This window comes from Rhinopithecus bieti, unplaced genomic scaffold (assembly GCF_001698545.2).
Source record: "Rhinopithecus bieti isolate Rb0 unplaced genomic scaffold, ASM169854v2 scaffold_70550, whole genome shotgun sequence".
In the NCBI taxonomy this organism is placed as follows: Eukaryota; Metazoa; Chordata; class Mammalia; order Primates; family Cercopithecidae; genus Rhinopithecus; species Rhinopithecus bieti.
This window is the reverse complement of record NW_016826791.1, coordinates 1,011,707-1,026,697: the sequence shown is the minus strand read 5'-3', so window position 1 is coordinate 1,026,697 and position 14,991 is coordinate 1,011,707. Positions and strand designations below refer to the sequence as shown.

At 52.2% G+C, this 14,991-nt stretch overlaps 1 protein-coding gene across 1 annotated transcript in view; it reads right to left on the bottom strand.

Annotated features, from left to right (window-relative positions):
• The window catches only part of PRKAG2 (protein kinase AMP-activated non-catalytic subunit gamma 2), a 338,501-nt gene that overhangs the window by 254,107 nt on the left and 69,403 nt on the right, over window positions 1-14,991 (bottom strand). The window lies entirely within an intron of this gene.

Sequence of the window (14,991 nt, the reverse complement as noted above, 5' to 3'; positions counted from 1 at the left end):
CCCATGGAGGAGTCTCGGGAGTCTCAGACACAGTCAGGAGCTCCCAGCCAGCCCTGCAGACTGCAACCCAAGCCCCACAGATGAGCTGACCTCTGCAGCCTTATTTCTGATGTTCTCTGTTCCTGTCTCCTCCTTTCAGCAACAGCCCAGGCAGAGGGTTTGTCATTTTCCAAACACCTATGCATCCATGGACATCCCACCTGGAATGCTGTCTTAACTCCTCAGACACTTCTGTTCGTGGCTACCATCCGCCCCTCCTGTGAACTGCCCCCACTTCGCCATTCAGGGACAGCTCCAGGGTCCCATCCCCAGCCCCCAGCATAGAGCCCAGCCCATAGCAATGCAGGAACCACCCTGGTGCCGTTCACCAAACACCCCTAGCCCTTTCCTTCTTCTGAGCTCTCTTTCCTTTCTCTTGCTCCTCCTGCCCAGTGCCCCCAAATCCTGGCTCACAAAGTAAACTCCTATGTGTCCTGCAAAGCCCAATTCAAATACACTCTCTTGCTGAGAGTCACCCTCAGACAGAATTAATTATCTCTTATTATTCTAGACTGTGTCCCACAGTACTTCAGACACACCTTTATTACCGGACTCATAACCCTGTGTTATCCTCATCTATCAGTTTATTTCTCTAACTAGACTTTGAATCCATCGCTGGCAAGAGGAAATCTACCCACCTGTCTATTCTTGGCCTCGTACTGTACCCAGCAGGCAGCAGGTTCCAGACATGTTTGAATTAACTCCCCGACCAAGCACCCTTTTGTGCCTGCAGCAAGCATGGGGGCCACAGAGTCTGTGCCACTGGGCCAGTGATCAGGCCACACGCAGTTGCAATTCACTAGGAAGTGACGAGGGACCAGGGTGGGTCTCTTATCGCCCATTTTAATGAGCACATTCCTCCCTGGTTTCAAATTCTCATTACCCTCTAACATTCGTTCAGCAACAGCAGTTTCCACATGCAGAAGCTTTTTCACAAATCCTCGCTGGCTCCTCATGCAACCCTAAGCAGCATCCTGCTCTAACAACTGAGGCTGAGGAGGTTCAAAGGGACTCACGTCAAAATGGTGTAAAAGAGCTGAGGGCAGGATGCAGGGCTTGCTGCTAGCTCAGGCTGCCCACGGGCCCCAGGCAGCTGCCCGGAGTGGCGGAGGCAGGTCCTGTGCAGGTGTCTCAGGCCAGAGTGAGTATGAAAGCATCAAGTCAAGTCCAACATTGTGGCCTGCTGCGTGGCTGCTGGACTCAGGTGTGTGTGCCTGCCCGGTCATGCAGCCCGACAGGGAAGTCCCCTGGCACAGATGGCAGGCTTTGCTGGAAGGCTCCCCACCCCCAATCCCACCTCCCAGCAAGTCCCAGTATTCTAATCTTGGCTCTCATCTCCAGAGCTCACCAGCAAACATCATGTACCTTGGGGCCGGTGTGGGAAAATCTCTAACTGCGACTATGGCAACTAGAGTCTTGGCTTGTAGAATACTTAGGACCTGGCCTCTTAGGTGACATGCCAGAAGGCCCAAGCTCCTGGATTTGCCCCATTCCTGTGATTTCTAAATTTAAAACTCCTGCCAGAGCTTTGGGCCTTCCCCACTACCGGTCTCTACTCCTATTCCAGTCCTTCACTTCCTCTTCCTTGTCCGCCGGCCACTCAGGCCCTCACAGGACTGGGAGGGTATTTAGGGGACAACACTGAGGCACCAAGAGATGCTGAAGTCCTGATTTCTGCCAAGAGCCAGCTTTAGCACTCTGATTTTCATCTGCTGCACAAAATGTCAGTTAGACTTTGACCACATGTGTTGGAGATAAAAAAAGTTAATTTTCAGGATTTGGACTGATAAAGTCACCTGTCAGGAAAGCATCAGGACCAAAGAGAAAAGCCCCAAATCCGAGAGAATTCCTGAGATGTAAGCAGACCTTAAAAGCAACTCAGGGCCGGGCGCAGTGGCTCAAGCCTGTAATCCCAGCACTTTGGGAGGCCGAGACGGGCGGATCACGAGGTCAGGAGATCGAGACCATCCTGGCTAACATGGTGAAACCCCGTCTCTACTAAAATACAAACCTAGCCGGGCGAGGTGGCGGGCGCCTGTAGTCCCAGCTACTCGGGAGACTGAGGCAGGAGAATGGTGTAAACCCGGGAGGCAGAGCTTGCAGTGAGCTGAGATCCGGCCACTGCACTCCAGTCCGGGCAACAGAGCGAGACTCCGCCTCAAAAAAAAAAAAAAAAAAAAAAAAGCAACTCAGTTATCCATCTCACCACCTTAGAAATCCAGGCAAAACCCAAAAGTCTATCACAAAAAAAGTGAGGTATTAACAACAGAGCCATCATTAATCTGACATTAGTATGTCCTTCTGAAATCTCCCAACTGTTGTCTCATGTGGTCCTTACAGCAACCCATACAAGTAGGAAAGAAAAGCGGTATCATCCCCGACTACAGATGAAGATACTGAGGGTCAGGGCGGTTACGTCATTTGCCCGGTGCCAGAGAATCAGACAGTAGAAAGCATGTCCTGGAACCAGGTCCACCTACTCCCAGCTCAGAACTCTTTCTATGAAACTCCACCTCCTCCTTGGAGTGGCTCAGTTCCAGTAACAGAAAAACAATTTGGCATCAGAGGCTATAAAAAAGAGAGCTTTTCTTCCTAAAACAAGTATCCTTGGCACAGTGAGACCTTAGGGGAAGGAAGGAGGGATACATAAGGATTTGTGTAGTCCTGTGACTCATTCCCCAGACAGCTTACCCTACTAACTTCCTCTTCAAGTTCTTCTTAACTAAAAGTAACTCATGCTGGTGTTGCAAGGAACAGGAAAGTCTAAAAAATCCCACCACCAAATGCAATCACTCACGTTCTTGCACTATCCACATTTTGGAGTCATATACAGCTCCTCCTGCCCCCGGTCCCCTACTTATCCCAATATTTCCCCATAGGATAATAGACTTTCTAACGTTTGCAATCACCTCATTTGTGTATTCTTGAAGGATGGGGATGGTTTTACTCACATCTTAGCCCTGACAGCAGGTGCTAAGTGTGTATTGATCAGATGCAGTGCTGACCTTCCAGCGTTTCTGATGTTTTGTCTTACAGAACTCGTTTGTTGATGCAGCTGGGATACCCCAGAAAGAAGACAGACAAGAGTGCAAATACAGGACAAATAGAAAGGCTGCCAGTGGCAGGGGCCCACAATGGCCCCCACCTCAGGGTAAACTTGAGGTTTCAAATATCAGGATCATGATACAACATTCCTGTTTGATTCCAACCGAGGGAGCAACACATGGAGGATGGTTTGCATTCTCCGCTCCTGCTGAGCCGACCCCAGCACAGAGAGCACCATCTGGAGCTGCTGGGCCGTGCGTCCGCCGGGGCCAGGGCCCCTGCCTGGCATATTCAAGCCCCTGTGTCCCTCAGGCCCGCGAGAACACAGCCTGCAGCGGGGAGGGAGCCGAGGGCTGAGCCGGAGCCCCAGCTCTGTGATCTGCAATCTGGGGCATCTTGGGCATGTCTGGACTTCAGCTTTTCATCTGTCAAATGAGAGGGTTGAACTAGAGACCCTGTGAAGACGCCTTTTAGCTCACACGTTCTCTGTTTTTACCTGCTGAACTGGACAACAATAGGTGAGATCAGGAACACTGTAAAGGAACCCCATTAGATTCAGAATAAGATGCACATTCTTATCTCCTATCTTCATCATCAAAATAATTTCCTCCTACTCTCAAACGACCAAAGACTCTCCACTGCTCTCAGAGCCACAGGGGCCTTCGGGTGGAGTCTTGGGGCCTGCACTGCGGGGGAAGGAAGGAGCTTCCTCCGCTGCCTTCACAATGCTATCTAGGTGAATGGCCAGGACCCCGCGGCATTTCTGCCTTTCCATCTTCACATGTGTCTTGATACGCTTCTTAGGTTCTAACCCTTAAGGTTTCTCAACTGATTGTTCAGCTCCCTCAATCCTAAGGGCCTGGGCTGTGGGATCGAGTGCTGGGTGGGTTCTATCAGATGCTTAGTGACCCCGGGACAGCTGCGTGTGGCATCTCCAGCTATAGGCCCGAGGCCCGCAGTTCCCACCTGGACCCTGTCCTGCCCACCTTGCCTGCCCTCAGTCACTGCCCAGGGAGTGGCCCATAGGCTCTGACCATGGCTGAGTGGTGACTGTGGCCTGGAGCTCACCACAAGTGGTGATGGCCTTGGCAGGCCCCTCTGCTGGGAGGCACAGGGGAGGTGTCTCCGGACAGGCTGGCCTTGCGCAATCCCCGAAACCACCAAACGGGCAATTCTTGGTACTGATGGGCGGCAGGAGGTGACCAGAGCCAGGTCAATTGGAGCCTTTGAAAAACATTCATGTTATATAACCACTCTCAGAAAAATAAGGAACAAATATTGAATCACTGGAACCAGGCAGCAGGGGAGGGACAGTGGCCAAATTCGGGAAGGCCTAAGCTCCACTCTCCGAGAAGTTCCAGAGCCATTTACTTTCCACAGAGGACACAGTAGTTTCTCACTGCAGCCTAAGCAACTTCCCGATGTCAAAAGAAAAACCCAACTGTTTTTCACTCCTGCGGCCACCCTTCCTCCCCGGCTCCTTCACCTGGTGGTCCTGGTTCCCACAGCTGCCTCGGGGCTCCCCCTCCCCGCCCCCCAAGGCCAAGGACCCCGGTCTGGCAACCTGAGCCTCCTCTGGCTTTGAGGAAGTCCCCTGCTCCACCGTATTCCCAGTTCCTCATCTGGCCCGAGGCCCCCTGGGGCTTCCCTAGCTCCATATCAGCACCAGACATGAAACTCCTTTTGCTCAAAACCAAATAGCTGCAGAATCCCTGGCCCGGAGTGCCCAGGAGTCCTCGATCCTCCCCGCAGTTCTGCATTCACGTCTTACATGGAGTGCGCCCTTGAAAACCAGGAGCCTCCACTTTCCAGTGTGTAAAATAAGCCATCATCCTTCTTATCATGGACTGGTGGAAACCAGACCAGAAGATGTGATCAAAGGCCGTTCCTGCAGTGTGAGCCCCCATGGCACTGGGGATGGCAAGGGCCGCTGGCCGAGGGCACACTGGGGCCTGATGATGAAGGCCGTGGGGAGCAACAAAGGCATCATCACCGGGGCAGCCAGGCCCCTCATGTGGCTCCCCACGGAAGCCAGGGCAGTTGCTCACGCTCAACCAAGGCCTGAGATCAGGTTTCAGAGGCTTCTACAAAGACACTGGCTGCCCCCTTATAACTAGAGAGCTGTCTTTATCCCTTTCCCAAGGTGAAAGCCAAGATGATTCATCACTTATGCACGGCAGTTCTAAAGAGGATCACAGCGTGGCTGCTGCCGGAATCTCCGGCTCTCTCCTTGTGCAAAGGGCAGCCGAGGTTTTCCTTGCCCACCCCGGGCAGCCTTTACTTGACCAGAGCTCCACGGAAGCTTGGAGGGACCCCACTGGCCTCCTCACGTTGTGGTGGAGGATGCTCTGCAGGGGCCAGCAGTGCCTCTTCTGACCAGCTGGGGGTGGTCATCCTGACCGTCCTGACCTCAGGGCTTGTGCTGTGGGATTCTTGAGAGCCCCTTCCTAGTTCAGGGCCCCAGGGCAGGCTCTTACAGGCAGCTGCTCCCAGGCCAGGTTGAGTCCAGCCTCTGCTAACCACACACGCTTGTCTTCTTCCAGCCTGAGATCCCCCAGAAGGAGGGAGAGTGGGGGACAGGGGCACTACCTAGAGACTCAGGTTGGGTGGAGGCTGCAGGAGTCTGGGTCAGCTCACAGTTCATGAGGAAGGAGGCAAGTACCCAGGAGGCCCCAGGACATGCAGGTGTGGGGGCGTGTTTGCATGGTCCATGCAGCCATCTTCTCGAGGACCAGCAGCAGGCAGCCTCCCAGCTCCCTTCCAAGGGTGTGGCCTGGGCTGCAGGTTGCCGCCTCCATCCGGAGTAGCTGTGGTCTCCACAGGTGGCACCCTAGGCCTCAGCCAGGGGACAGGGGAGGGGATGTTATGGGACAGGGAGCGCTGGGCTCCACTGACCACATCCCATCGTGGGGTTGGTAACGGCTAATTTGATGTGTCAGCCTGGCGAGGCCATTGCACCCACTGATTCAATCAAACACCAGTCAGGTGGCTGCCGTGGGCGTATTTGCAGACGTGGTTAATATCTACAATCAGTGACCTGAAGTGAAGCAGATCATGCTGAATGATGTGGGTGGGCCTCCCCCAATCCGCATCAGGCCTGAAGAGGGAAAACAGAGGGTTCCGGAATGGGAAATTCTGCTTCATGACTGCAGCATCGACCGCCTGAGCTTCTAGTCTGTCTGCCCACTGGATTTGGGACTTTTCAGTTCCAATCAACGCATGAGCCAATTCCTTCAAACAAATCTCATATATACATATATATACATATATATAACAATATGTATATATTAATCATGTTATATACATTATATATAGTTAATATGTGATTATATCTCCTTAATATACATATTTTTCTTTATATATGTAATTATATATATGTAATTATTATACATATAGTATATGTATATTAAGAAAAATAGGAATCTGGGCCGGGCCGGGGCTCAAGCCTGTAAATCCCAGCATTGGAGGCCGAGACGGGCGGATCACGAGGGTCGGGAGATCGAACCATTCCTGGCTAACACAGGAACCCCGTCTTACTAAAAAATACAAAAAACTAGGCCCGGGCGTGGTGCGCCGGCGCCTGTAGTCCCGCTCCCCTCGGGAGGCTGTGGCAGTGAGAATGCGTAAACCTGGGAGGGCGGGAGCTTCAGGTGAGCTGAGAATCCGGCCACTGCACTCCAGCCCTGGCCGACACACGAACTCCGTCTCAAAAAAAAAAAAAAAAAAAAAAAAAAAAAAAAAAAAGAAAAATAGAGCATCTCTATGCTTGTTGGAGCTCTCCTCTTGGTTTTCTTTCTCTGGAGACCCCGCCTAACACAGAGCCCCAGGCCTCCTCACCCCAGCTGGTGGGGACAGGCATGGGGAGAGTCCAGGGTAAAAGCAGACCACTGTTTGGAAGCTCTCAGCCTTCCCTGCATAGATGGATGGGGTCCACTCAGTCATCAGCTGGGCTCTCTGTCCACACTATGAATCTCTGTCCACATTATGGAGCCTTCACTTTGCCCAGGCCCCAGTGAGACACCCAATGGCCCCAGCTGGACGAGAGGAAAAAGACCGATGTGAAGGGCCATCATCCTGACAGTGCTTGGAGAACAACAGGAAATAGCCAAATGCCCTCCTTTGACTGTCAGAGAACATTCATGGTACGTGAAGGGCAATCACAGGTTTAGAAAAGCACCACGATCGCCTTCTAGCCTCATCTCTGAGCCTTGGCAGCAGAGTGGGGCAATCCTCTTGCCTTTGCAAGCTGGGTAACAGTCACGTAAGTGTCTGTCACGGCATCTTGTCACCCTGTCACTGAGGACCTGTCTCCTTCCACACCCAGTTGGAGTTCGGCAAGGACCGCGTCTCATTCACCCCTGAGTCACCGGCTCCTCCCAGGGCTGGATTCCATGAGCCTCTGTCCTTCCCCCTTGCAGAGCTGACACTGGGAGAGTGGTCATAAGCTGGGGCGTAAATGACTGAGGATGGCCCAGGGGCCAGTAAACACCAAGACCTCGGGATAAGGGAATGATGTCCTCATGCGCCACTTCCAGCCCCTGTACTGAGAGACAGCCCTTCACTTCCAGGGCTGTCTTCCGCTCTGACATGATGATGCTATTAAGACAGGGTGTGAAGAGGCCAGCTCTGGGGTTCTGGGGAGGTTTTATTGGCTCACAAATAAAATGCCAAACCACCAGCTAATACCAGCATAGAGCCCTCCGTGGGCACTAAAGACTCAAGGGAGAGGCCCCGAGGCCCCACACCCTGCCCGGCCGCCAGCTGCAGCCACACCCTCCAGTCGTCGGCTGCCCAGACTTCAGAGAGGAAAAAACCAGCCACGAGGTGAAAGTGAGATGGCCCCGGCCTGACCTCTGCCGCATAGGCCCAAATGGCCCTGGTCAGATCTGAGGCTTCCCCCACAGTCAGCTTCCTGCCACCCCCCACCCCCACCGCCGCCTGGTACTCCCCGCTGGGTACACATCCAGCAGTTTTGGTTAATGCTTGAAGACAAACTGCAGGAGGGACACCGTGAACTACAATAAAATTGGGCACCCCGGGGACATTTTTGTAAGGTCACGGAGTTGCTGGCTGGCTCGGAGACACACCCTCCTCTATGTAGGAGGCCCTTGTGTGAGAGAGGACACCTCTGAACGAGGGCTCAGGGACCTCATTTCTGCTCCCAAACAGCTACCCAAGATGTGGCTTTGGGATTCGGCCCAGAGCTGAGGCCTGCAAAGGCTTCCACGTCAGTGCTTTCAGAATCTCAACTGTCCATATTTACAGAGCCATATAGCAAAAGATTCTTCCCCAACACTTTCTACGGGTGCCCAAGGGTTCCTTCCACTGCGTCTTGTTTCACCCACCTGCTCTGTGCCAGGCACATTATAGATCAAAAGGTACAGGGAGTTCAGAGGAAGGAGGAAATACCACGGACTTAAAAAGCAAGCCAGGGCTTCCCACGCTGAGCGTGGTGAATAGAGGACCTTTCATGTGTCTCCTCACTTCCATCCCGGGGTGAGCCGGCCACTCCCGAAGCATCTGGCCACAGCTCTTCACACTGACAGTCCCAACTTGTTAGTGGATTATGAAATCAATTTAGTGGATTGCACAACCACCAAAAACTGAATTACAATAAGAATGCATCTCGTGGTTGCATGAAGCCTGTGTCTCAATGATTCACACACACATAGAATAAAATGTACCTTTTGTTTTTTTCCCCGAGACAGAGTCTTACTCTGTCGCCCAGGCTGGAGTGCAGTGGCGCGATCTTGGCTCACTGCAACCTCCGTCTCCTGGGTTCAAGTGATTCTCCTGCCTCAGCCTCCTGAGTAGCTGAGATTACAGGTGTGCACCACTATGCCTGGCTAATTTTTGTATTTTTTAGTAGAGGTGGGGTTTCACCATGTTGGCCAGGCTGGTCTCAAATTCCTGACCTCATAATCCACCTACCTTGGCCTCCCAAAGTGTTGGGATTAGAGGCGTGAGCCACCACACCCGGACTGTTTGTTTGTTTGTTTGTTTTGTTGAGATAGAGTCTCACTCTGTCACCCAGGCTGGAGTGTAGTAGCGCAATCTTGGCTCACTTCAACCTCCGCCTCCCAGGTTCAAGCGATTCTCATGCCTCAACCACCCAAGTAGCTGGGATTATGGGTGTGCACTACCATGCCTGGCTCATTTTCCTATTTTTAGTAGAGATGGAGTTTTCCCATGTTGTCCAGGCTGGTCTTGAACTCCTGGGCTCAAGGGATATACCTGCCTTGGCCTCCCAGAGTGCTGGGATTACAGGCATGAGCCGCTGTACAGGGCCGGAATAAAATGTACTTCCTATTGTGTTGTGGGTGAAAAAGTCCGAAAAATCCTGTGTTAGATGAGCTTTGAAATTGTGCAGGTAGATTTCAGGGAACAGAGAGGAGCTGACCTTCTGTCCCCAAGGTGTCACCAGAAGTGTGAAACAATGGGTACCATCTGTTCTCCTCTCCTGGCTGAAGCCCTCTGACCCCTCTCCATACTTTGTGCCCAGAAATATGCATGAAGTTAAGAACACAGAACATCACATCTCTTTATTACCACAAGGATGTGGTGATTCCCTCCCTCCTCACCTCTCACCCCCCGCATCTCCTGCCCTGGCCCTTTGACCTGCAGGGCAGTTTGGCCTTGTCCCCAGGCCACCCCAGACCCAGAATAGCAATTATACCTTTGGGGACAACCACCCGCCCCAGCCGCCTGCTGAGCGGTGCCTGTTCCCAACTGGCCCAGGCCTGCTGCGGATGCCCTCATCTCTAACACCTAAACCCAGAGAACTGGGCAGTCACGGGGTGTTAGGATGGAAGTGGTCTCAGAAATTATCCAAGGCCCTTGTGTTACAGGTGGGGTAACAGATGTCCAGAGATTCAAGCAAGTTGCTCAAAACAACATGGTAGAGCCGTGACTCAGCCAGAACCAAATCCTGGTCTTGCAACTTCTAACCAAGGTCTCTTTTGATTACGTCATGCTCTTCTAGCTGCTTCTGACTTTCTCATTTACGTTTATGTTTCCATTACATAAGCCGGTAACAGCAACTCTTGCAAGATTGCGATGGGCTTGCCATCCCTCATATGGGCCTGGCTATACTGGGCATGTAGCAAATGTTATAATTCTACAAAGCCATGCTCTGACTTGGGTTCTGTGGGCACTTTTGCATCTTGTCTCCAGCGACAGGACAAAGCCCGTGCTCCAAATCCCTTTCTGGTGTCATTCACCGTGTGTGAATCTGTTACTTCCCCAGAGCCCTTCAGCCTGTGATCTCAGCCATGCAGGCAGCAGCTGCTCCAGGAACTTCCCAGGAGCCATGGAACCTGTCATGTCCTCCAGACTGACGGGCGTGGACACTGCACGGAGGGGCTCCAGGTGCCGCCGGCCAGCATCTAGCCAGCAGCAGATGCGTGGAGACCAGCCAGGCCGGGAGAAGGTGTCTGCCACTCTCCATTCCAGGCCACATCACCAGGGCCACTCTGCAGGCAGCTGCCAGGTGGGATGTGAAGATGCCTGGCAGGTATGCCGCCCCTCCAGAACCTCATACCAGCCAGAATCCCTCACAGACAGGCTGATGACACTCGAAACAGCCATGCTGCTAGCTCTTTTACAATTTTGTTTTTTGGTCTCTTTATAAGTTTAACTCTTGTTTAAAAAGATAAATTGAACCTCTCCCCTCTCAGCGAGGCAGGCCTGGATATAGATTTCTGCCTAACCAGCTGTGTCTTTTGAAAGTCACCTCCCATCTCTGGTCATCAGTTTCCTCCTCTGAGACAGGAGGTGTCTAGACTCTACCCCTCCAGCTCCTCCAAGGCCTTCCCAGCACAGATTCTGTTCCAGGCCATCCCTCCTCCTAGCACTGCAACGACACTCCTTCGAACACATCCAGGTGAGCGCCAGGGCTGCGCTGGTCACTGCCACCTGGTGGATACAGCCTGTGTTCAGGCTCCAGGGCATGAGCAGTTCCAGGACAGCAGCAGGACAAATGCCGAAGGAAGTGATGGCAGGCAGGGCTTGGGTGAGGGAGGGAGGGATGGGCAGGTGGTGCACAGGGGATTTCTAGGGCAATGAAACTGCTCTGCAAGTGAGTGTAATAGTGGACACACAACATCACACACACAACATCACACATTTGTCAAAACCCACAGAATGTACAACACCAAGAGTGAGCCCTAAGGTTGACTATGGACTTCGATTAATAGGAAGGTATCAATAGAATCTCAATGGTAACAGACATGCCACCGTAATGCAAGACACAAACAACAGGAGAAATTGGCATGGGGGCTGCAGGGTCAGGGAGGGGCAGATGGGCACCCTCTGTACTTTCTGCTCCATTGTTCTGTAAACCTAAAACTGCTCAGAAGTAAAATCCACTAAATTTTTAAAAAGCAATAGCAGCAAATGGCCAGAGATGGCCTCAATTTCATCTGCCAAACAACTGCCCATCACGCCAGGCCTGGACCACCCACCCAGCTCCTCGGAGACGCTGAAGATCATAGGTTCACCAGGAAACGGGAGCTGGAGAGGTCAATTCTTCCTGTGTCCATGGCTTCAGGTCCTTCTAGAACACAGAGGAAGGTGCATGCCATGCTTCCAGGCTCAGGGTCAGAAGATCAGTGGGATCCGGTCTGAGGCTCAGTGCTCAGACCAAGAAGATAAATGAAATTAGAGACACTCGGAGATGAAACACCTTGCTGGGGCTGGGCAGCAAGGAAGCTGGGAGAAGGGTCTGAGAACCCAGGTCCCCATCTCTCAGGCCCAGGCCCTTGGCCCCCCAGGCTGGGACAGTGACGACCAAGTACAGAGGGCTCCAGATGGAGGCCAGGGACCAGCTGCAGGCACCAGGTGGCCTCAGAATGTCCGGGGCTAGAGGACCCCTCACAGGGCTCACTGGGCAGCTGGTTCTTTGGGGGAGACCACATGGTGCAGAAAAGCTTGAGTTTCTTGGTTGGGGATTCAAGGCTGCAAACCATGGCGCTAATGAACCTAAACAAGGGAATTTGCTAGGTTTTCTTATTTTTTGGTGTTTTGTTGCCAAGAAACTCATTCTGTTTTAGAGGGGCTTGTTACATAAGGAGGAGAGGGAAGAAAACTGCTGAGATGTGAGGCCAGAGTCACCAGAGGAGGAGAGACTTCCAGATCAGCTGCTGCGCCAGCGGGGAGTCAGGTACAAAAAACAGGGGGTTGTTTGCGGCTTTGTTTTTCCAAAAAAGGAAAAGCAAAAAGCCTGCATCTCATGTCCTAGGAAGGGGGTTAAAAGTCATCATCTCTTAGGACAGAGTTTGGACCCCTCCGTGAGCAGGGCCTGGTCACTGAGGTGTCCCTGACTCGTGTCCTGTGTGCAGCATGCAGTCCCCGTGCAGCCCAGGCCTCTCTGCAGGGCCTGGTGGCTGCTGAGAGGCAGGAGGAAACCCCTCCCTGAGTGTGGCCTCCGCGTGTGTCACTTACATCTGTCAGAAGGGTTTGGAAACTTTCTTTCTCATGGAGAAAGCGCAGAAGGTTCTGGGTCAGGTCCTGGAGGACATCCCTAGAGCCAGAGGACCATCCCCTTTGTGTAGTTCATCCCCGGCACTGCCAGAGCTTCTGGCTTCACTCTTGGTTCTCACCAGTGGATCCCGGAAGCCCCCTGGATCATGAACCTCTGCCCTTTGCACTCATGAGGCCCAGGGATACCTCCCCCTGCTTGTGCAACACGAGGCTGCCATGTCCCAGGTCTTTGTACCCAAAGTGAGTGGACTCTGACCTTCCAGATGGCCAAGGGTGCCAACATTTCCCAAAGACCTGTTTTCAAATGAATCTGGGAGACAGCCTTTGGAGAGGTCCATGAAGAAGAAAGGGGAACTCCACAGGTGGAGGGAAACCGAAGCTACCTGGGGGATACTCCCCGTGGCCCACCTGGCCCTCTCTTACTCTGCACTGCCCTATTTTCAAGGCTTAAAGGGCAGAGTCAAGAGATCACAGTAGGTCAGTTCTCCCCAGGCTATCTGCGTGCCCAGCCTAGAGAAAGGAATGAACATTGAACACTGGGCTGGGCTTTTGCTGGGTTGGTGAGAAGTGGCATCTGTGTAACCCAAATTGACATTTGTTTTCTTTAGTCTGTGATGTTCCATCGCAGCACAGAGTTGGCACTTGAGGTAGCGTCGTGTGAACTGCTTCTCAAACTGCAAGTAGGACATAGGTCATAAAATCCACTGAGGACACACAGGTTTCGCTGCGGCTGCTGTTCATGGAACAAAACCAGAGCTCCAGGAGTTTTCTGGGATGTGAATATCCAATAGGTCATGATGTGAAGTTCCTCGCGTGGCTCTCTGTCAAAGTCTGAAAGCTGTTGCGGAAGCGGCTCAAGGCATGGCGGGCACAGGGGCTCCATGGCGTGAGTGGTCCTCAGGACAGCCACTAGGAATGTCGTCCCTCCCTGCGTACATATGCTGTCTCCTGTTGAGTGGGTGAATCTGTTCTTCCATCCTTGAGTTTGGGCAGCTGTGCTCAACAGAAATGCAGCAGAAACCACACCACCTGACTTCTGGGTTAGGTGAGAAGGAACCTCGCAGTTCCTCCTGGATCTCTTGTAATGTCTGCCATGGGTAAAACCAGCTGCCACGTTAGGAATCTGCACCAAGACCACCATGTTATCAGGAAGCTCAAGCCAGCCACATGGAGAGGCCGCACGGATGGAGGAAGAGCTGCACAGCCAGCCCAGGGGCCCAATATGAGAGTGAAGGAGCCTCTAGGATGAGCCAGGCTCAGCCGCCACCTGACTTTTCAAATAGGAGAAATCCCCAGTGAGAACTCAGCTGAGCCAGATGACCCCTAAATCCATGAAAGATGATTTCAAATTATATTTTCAAGTTTTGGGGTGGTTTGCTATGTAGCAATAGGTGATCTTGTGACTATGTAACCCTGGAAAGTTACTTCATTTCTCTGTTTTTTAATCTAAAAACTGGGAATCATAGGAGTTCCTACTGGAAAATGAGTTGGCATATAGAAGTATAGAAACACATATGAGTTAACAAAGACATGGCTGTGATACCTGGGGCTCATCTGGAAAACATGAGTTATCACTTTAAAATACTTCGCTGAGTTTAGGGGCAATATGCTATAATTACTGAACCCCGGGTTACCACAGAGGCTTCCTTCTCAGAGATTTGATGAGAGGAAAGAGGCAGATTCCACCTTACCCTCAGGTTTGCCAAGATCCTTCCCCAATGTACAAGTGAAAGGAAGCTCATGAAGGCAGAATGAAGGGACACATCAAATCCTTGGTGACAGTTTGGGACAGGCCGGGCACAGTGGCTCTTGCCTGTAGTCCAAGCACTTTGGGAGGCCGAGGCTGGTTGATCACCTGAGGTCAGGAGTTCTAGACCCGCCTGGCCAACCCTGTCTCTACTAAAAATACAAAAATTAGCTGGGCGTAGTGGTGGCCGCCTGTAGTCCTAGTTACTCAGGAGTCTGAGGCAGGAGAATCGCTTGAACCTGGGAGGTGGAGGTTGCAGTGAGCCAAGATCGCGGCATTGCACTCCAGCCCTGGCGACAGAGCGAGACTCCATCTCAACAACTACAACAACAAGAAACAGTTCGGGACAGAGAAAAATCCCTGTAAACTTCAAGCCTTTTGGGGTGCTCTCGGGTGAGCTCCTAAATTGCTCAAGGGCTAACTTCCTCATTTATTATTAAAAGAAAAAAGAAAAAGGCAGAGGCCAGTGATGAAGCCTGGCGATTTCTGGTCTAGGGTGAGAGATAACCGAAAGTAACAATGGAAGGTCTCTCGCAGTGCTCAAGGAGTGGAAAGGAAATTGCACATTTCACCCGTGACTGCAGAGGCAAACGAGAACAGCAAGTCTCTGCTTTCAGCTGGAATGTTATCAACTTCGGTCACGCTGATTATCTCATGCTGATCAGGAAGCCTGGTACCAG